Below are 7,003 nucleotides of genomic sequence, written 5' to 3'. Positions count from 1 at the left end.
GACCTGAGCCACCTCACTGGCCCTATTCTTGACAAATAATCGTACAGAAGATGTTCTTTGTTATATTCCATTAATAACAAAAGGGGAATGAGGGAACAGGATAATGGTCCAGGAACCGCATGGTTTTTTATGCAGCCATATAACTATTTTTATGAAGATCATATACTATGGAAGAATGTATATGTAATGCAGAGTTTAAAAACAGAATAGAAGTTGTATGCATATACATGCGAAAGTAGCACAATGTAAACTACTGACAACAGCGTGGGGGATTTTTTATGTGATTCCTTAGTTTTGCTTTAGGCTATTATAACATTAATGCAATTTTAAATGTTTTGGATTAATATATTTTAATCCTTATTCCATGCCAGTTATTTCTTTTAATGCATCAGTGAAGTCACTTCTCCAGATAGTTACCTCTGAGAGCATTTCATCAGTTTGGATACAGATATACAATTAAAAGTAATCCAAAAAGTATATGAAGTTCTAGACATCACACTAAAAATACCACAGATAGACCGGTCACAGTGGCTCATGCCTGTAATTCCAACACTTTGAGAGACCCAGGAGGGCGGATCATTTGAGGTCAGGAGTTCGAGACCAGCCTGGCCAACCTGGTGAAACCCCCGTCTGTACTAAAAAATATATATAAAAAAATTAGCCGGGCGTGGTGGTGCATGCCTGTGGTCCCAGCAATTAGGAAGGCTGAGGCACAAGAATAGCTTGAACATGGGAGGTTGCAGTGAGCCGAGATCACGCCACTGCACTTCAGCCTGGGTGACAGAGCGAGACTCCATATCAAAAATAAATACATAAATAAATAAAAATAAAAATACCAGAGATAGTGCCAGCAAATCAGTCAACAAATATTGAGTGGTCATTTTGTGCAAAACAATGAACAAGGTCCTTTAGAAATGCTTCCCTGTACTACAAACATATAGAAATCAACGTGAGCAATAGCTGCTACCACAATTTAAGAGGCCAGTGACAAAAAACTTAGCAAACTGATGTACACATTCACATTTGCCTTATTTTTATGGCACACACTTTGTTCCCAACCACCCAACGAACATAATTTGTAGCCTTGTATTAGGTAATAGTAGTTAGGATTTCAGAACGTGATGGGAAACCTGGGGGAGACTGCTTGTTTTGAAGTTGAAAGCAGTACATTCAAATATGTGACAGCATAGAAAAATGTATATAGGGTTAACATGCAGAGGTTTGTATTTAAGCTTTCCTGTAAGGTTAAATCCTGTTGTTTAAAACAAATATTCAGATAAGAATAACACTGTAAAATCATTCAAGGCCTGGGCATGGTGACTCATGCCTGTAATCCTAGCACTTTGGGAGGCCGAGGCAGAGGAGTCACTTGAGCCCAGGAGTTTGAAACCAGCCGGGGCAATATGGCAACACCCCACATCTACAAAAAATTAGCCAGGAGTGGTGGCATGCACCTATAGGCCCAGCTACTTGGAAGGCTGAGATAGGAGGATCACCTGAGCCCACGGAGGTCAAGGTTGCAATGAGCTGTGATCACGCCACTGTTTTCCAGTGCCACTGCATTCCACCCTGGACAGCAGACTGAGACTATCACAAAAATACAAAGAAAATCAATATACTGGTAATGATTTTTTTTAAGCAGGTACATGGATGTTCATTTTATTGTTTTCCTTGCCATGTTAAACATTGACATTGACTGTAACATTTATTTTTTAAAAAGTAACTAAACGTTTAAAATGAAGTAAAATAACTGAAAAAATAAAACAGAATAGGGGCTGAGCATGCTGGTTAACGCCTATAATTCTCACACTTTGGGACACCAAGGTGGGAGGATCACTGGAGCCCAGGAGGTCAAGACTGCAATGAGCCATGATTATGCCATTGCACTCCAGCCTGGGCAACAGAGTAAGACCCTACCTCAAAAAAACAAACACACACAAAAACAGAATACTCCTAATAGGAAAGTCATTTTGAAGGCCTCTCTTAAGTGAGTAGCCTCATCTAGTCCAGGCTCAGATTTCAGAGATGACTGGGTTAGAAAGCTTTAAAAAAAAGAAAAAAAAAGTTTATGTGTTTCTTTTCCCTTGGGGATATGCTTATGTCCCCAAGGGGGTATATATGTAAGTTATAATGACAACATGTAGGGAATTACCAAATTAATAGCTGGAACTTGGGAAAGATAAGGCAGAACATTAAGGAATGGGAATCTTATGTAAAATCAGTTATATACATTCAGGTATAAAAGTCTCTGAGGAAAATAGCATTGGACATGAAAACAGGACTTTTTTTTTTAGACAGAGTCTCACTCTGTTGCCCAGGCTGGAGTGCAGTGGTGCAATCTTGGCTCACTGCAACCTCCGCCCCCTGGGTTCAAGTGATTCCTGCCTCAGCCTCCTGAGTAGCTGAGATTACAGGCAGCTACCACTATGCCTGGCTAATTTTTGTATTATTATTATTATTTTTTTTGGTAGAGATGGGGGTTTCACCATGTTGGTCAGGCTGGTCTCGAACTCCTAACCTTGTGATCCACCCGCCTCAGCCTCCCAAAGTGGTGGGATTACAGGCATGAGCCACTATGCCCAGCAGTACCATTCTTTACACATCAAAATATTACTATGAGATTCATTCAACCACCATTTTATTTTATTTTATTTTATTTTATTTTATTTTATTTTTTTTTGAGTTGGAGTCTCACTCTGTCACCCAGGCTGGAGTGCAGTGGTGCGATCTTGTCTCACTGCAACCTCTTCCTTCCAAGTTCACATGATTCTCCTGCCTCAGCCTCTTGAGTAGCTGGGATTATAGGCGCTCGCCACCACCCCCAGCTAATGTTTGTATTTTTAGTAGAGGCGGGATTTCACCATGTTAGCCAGACTGGTCTCAAATTCTTGACCTCATGTGATCTGCCTGCCTAGGCCTCCCAAAGTGCTAGGATAACAGACGTGAGCCATCATGCCTGGCCCTATTCTTGAAAAATAAATAGTAGTACAGAAGATGTTCTTTGCTAAATTCCATTAATAACAAAAAAGAAATGAGGGAACAGCATAATGATCCATAAACTGCATGGTTTTTTGGGGGTTTTGTTGTTGTTGTTTGTTTTTTGAAATGGCATCTCCCTCTGTCGCCAGACTGGAGTGCAGTGGCGTGTTCTCGGCTCACTGCAACCTCCGCCTCCCAGGTTCAAGCGATTCTCCTGCCTCAGCCTCCAAGTAGCTGGGACTACAGGCGTGTGCCACAAAGCCCAGCTAATTTTTTATATTTTTAGTAGAGGCAGGGTTTCACCATGTTAGCCAAGATGGTCTCAGTCTCTTGACCTCATGATCCGCCTGCCTCGGCCTCCCAAAGTGCTGGGATTACAGGCATGAGCCCCTGCACCCAGCCAACCGCATGGTTTTTTATGCAGCCATTTAATCGACAATTTTTATGAGGATCATATAATATGGAAGAATTTGTATGTAATGCAAAGTTTAAAAACAGAAGAAAAGTTGTATGCATATTCATGCAAAAGTGTGTAACACAATGTAAATTACTAAGGAAAATAGTGTGAGAGTTTTTTAATGTGATTTATTAGTTTTGCTTTAGGTTGTTAAAACATTAATGCAATTTTACATGTTTTGGATTAATATACTTTAATCCTTATTCCGTGCTAGTCACTGCTTTTAATGTATCAGTGAAGTCGCTTCTCAGGATAGTTACCTCCAAGAGCATTTCATCAGTCTGGATACAACCTTACAATTAAAGTGATCCAAAAAATATATGAAGTTCTTGACAGCATACTAAAAATACCAGAGATAGGCCAGGCACGGTGGCTCACGCCTGTAATTCCAGCACTTTTGGGAGGCTGAGGCGGGTGGATCATCTGAGGTCAGAGTTCGAGACCAGCCTGACCAACATGGTGAAACCATGTCTGTACTAAAAAAAAAAAAATACAAAAAAATTAGCCAGGCATGGTGGCGCATGCCTGTATCCCCAGCTACTCAGGAGGCTGAGGCAGGAGAATCTCTTGAACCCAGGAAGTGGAGGTAGAATGAGCCAAGATGGCGCCATTGCACTCCAGCCTGAGTGACAGAGTGAGACTCCATATCAAAAATAAATACATAAATAAATAAAAATTAAAACACCAGAGATAGTGCCAGCAATTCATTCAACAAATATTAAGTGGCTATTTTGTGCAAAGCAATGAACAAGGTCCTTTAGAAATGCTTCCTTGTACTAGAAATATATACAATATGAACAATATCAATATCAGTGTAATATATCAATGTAAACAATAGCTGCTACCACAATTTAAGAGGCCAGACAGTGGCAAAAAACTTAGCAAACTGATGTACACATTCACATTTACCTTATTTTTATGGCACACTCTTTGTTCTCAACCAACCAACTAACATAATTTGTAGCCTTGTATTAGGTAATAGAAGTTAGGATTTCAGAACATGATGGGAGACCTGGGGGAGACTGCTTCTTTTTTTTTTTTTCAGACGGAGTCTTGCTCTGTTGCCCAGCCTGGAGTGCAGTGGTGAAATCTCAGTTGACTATAACCTCCACCTTCCGGGTTCAAGAAATTCCCTGCCTTAGCCTCCCAAGTAGCTGGGATTACAGGCACCCACCACCATGTCCAACTAATTTTTGTATTTTTAGTAGAGATGGGGTTTCACCATCTTGGCCAGGCTGGTCTTGAACTTCTGACCTCGTGATCCACCTGCCTCGTTCTCCCAAAGTGCTAGGATTACAGGCGTGAGCCAGTACACCCAGACAGAGATTGCTTGTTTGGAAGTTTAAAGCAGTGCATTCAAAAATGTAAGTGATAGCATAGAAAAATGTAAATAGGGTTAACATGCAGATGTTTGTATTTAGGCTTTCCTATGAGTTTAAATCCTGTTGTTTAAAACAAATATTCAGATAAGAATAACCCTGTAAAACCATTCAAGGCCTGGGCATGGTGATTCATGCCTGTAATCCTAGCACTTTGGGAGGCCGAGGCAGAGGAGTCACTTGAGCCCAGGAGTTTGAAACCTGCCTGGGCAACATGGGAAAACCCCTATCTACAAAAACGTAGCCAGGAGTGGTGGCATGCACCTGTAGGCCCAGCTACTCGGAAAGCTGAGATAGGAGGATCACCTGAGCCCATGGAAGTCAAGGTTGCAGTGAACTGTGATCACGCCACTGCATTCCATCCTGGGCAGTAGACTGAGACTCTGTCTCGAAAAAAAAAAAAAAAGAAGGCCTGGTGCAGTGGCTCACACCTGTAATCCCAGCACTTTATAGTGTTAACTGTAATTTTTTGGCAGTTTTTTAAATCAAATTGAGGAAATTCTCTCCATATGCCTATTTTATCTGAATTTTATTATGAATTGGTGTTGAATTTTGTCAAATGCTGTTTTTCTGAAATTAATTGACATGATTCTTTTTTTTTTTAGCCTTTTAGTATAGTAGACTACATTGATTAATTTTTAAATATCAATCAGCTATGCATCCTTGGAATAAACCCCACTTTGTCATGTTGTGTAATTCTTATATATTGATTAATTATATTTGCTAATATTTTCTTAAGGATTTTGCATCTTTATGATGTGTATTGGTTGGCAATTTTCTCCTGTTTTTTGTGTGTTTTCTTTGGTTTTGGTGTCACAGTAAATACTAACTTAAAATAATTGAGCAATGTTCTCTTCTTTTTTTTTTTTTTTTGCCTTTGTGTGCGGTATTTATTTCAAATGTTTATTAAAACAGCACTGTTATTTCTCAGGACAAGAGCAAAGATCACCCCCTGCAGAAGCTTGGGAACTATGTACAGAACTTTATAGAACAGAGGCAACACTTTAGCTTAAGCCTGTCTGCCGACCAGAGAATGGAATTCTGCGTGGACTCAAGGAACAAAAGGAAACTAGGCAGGGAGAGGGAAGAAAAGTGCCCATCTGTATCAAACTTCAGCTGCCATCAGGGCACATCTTGTGGTGGTCACAGATTGTAGGCTGTTTTTTGGAAGGTTCGGGTTCAGCACAGGATTCCATTTGTCTACTTGGCTACACCCCTGGCTGAGGTGCCATGAGGTCAATGTCACTCAAGTTCCTGGCCAGCCAAACTCCCGCACCAGAGTCCCAAATTTAGTATCAAGTTCCTCCGGAAGTCATTCCTATCAGTGGCAAAGCGGTAGATGCCCCAAAGCCAATCTCCCACGTTGTCCAGTATTTCGGGAGTTTCATTAGCCCAGCCAGCAGCGCTCACTGGAACCCAGCTGGAAGCCATAGCAGGCAGCTTCGCATGGGCCTCGGTGGAGGAACCCGAGCAATGTTCTCTTCTATTTTCTGAAAGAGTTTAGGTAGAATTGGTGTCAATAATAATAATAATTATTATTTTTTTAGATGGAGTCTCACTCTGTCGCCCAGGCTAGAGTGCAGTGGCATGATCTCGGCTCACTGAAACCTCTGCCTCCCAGGTTCAAGCCATTCTCCTGCCTCAGCCTCCTCTGCCTTAGCCTCCCAAGTAGCTGGGATTATAGGCGTGTGCCAGCATGCTCAGCTAATTTTTGTATTTTTAGTAGAGGTGGGGTTTAACCATGTTGGCCAGGATGGTCTCGATCTCCTGACCTTGTGATCCGCCCGCGTTTGCCTCCCAAAGTTCTGGAATTACAGGCGTGAGCCACCATGCCCAGCAGTTTTCATTATTTTTATTTATTTATTTATATTTATTTATTTTTATTTTTTTGAGATGGAGTCTTACTCTATCTCCAGGCTGGAGTACAGTGGTGCAATCTCAGGTCACTGCAACTTCTACCTCCCAGGTTCAAGCGATTCCCCTGCCTCAGCCTACCAAGTAGCTGGGATTACAGGCAAGCGTCACCACACCCAGCTAATTTTTTGTGTTTTAGTAGAGATGGGGTTTCACCATGTTAGCCAAGATAGTCTCAATCCCCTGACCTCATGATCCGCCCGCCTCGGCCTCCCAAAGTGCTGGGATTACAGGCGTGAGCCACTGTGCTCGGCTGGTGTTAATTATTTTTTAA

General features: G+C 41.5%; 1 pseudogene across 1 annotated transcript; it reads right to left on the bottom strand.

Annotated features, from left to right (window-relative positions):
• Positions 1-5,672: 5,672 nt before the first annotated feature.
• Positions 5,673-6,246, bottom strand: LOC117066508 (annotated as a pseudogene). The gene has a single exon (XR_004430366.1). The product of XR_004430366.1 is annotated as a mitochondrial import receptor subunit TOM6 homolog (transcript).
• Between the last annotated feature and the right edge of the window lie 757 nt (positions 6,247-7,003).

The sequence above is a fragment of the Trachypithecus francoisi genome, unplaced genomic scaffold, assembly GCF_009764315.1.
Source record: "Trachypithecus francoisi isolate TF-2019V2 unplaced genomic scaffold, Tfra_2.0 Lachesis_group20, whole genome shotgun sequence".
Taxonomy (NCBI): Eukaryota; Metazoa; Chordata; class Mammalia; order Primates; family Cercopithecidae; genus Trachypithecus; species Trachypithecus francoisi.
Note: the sequence above shows the minus strand (reverse complement) of the source record. Positions and strands in the feature narration are given on the sequence as shown.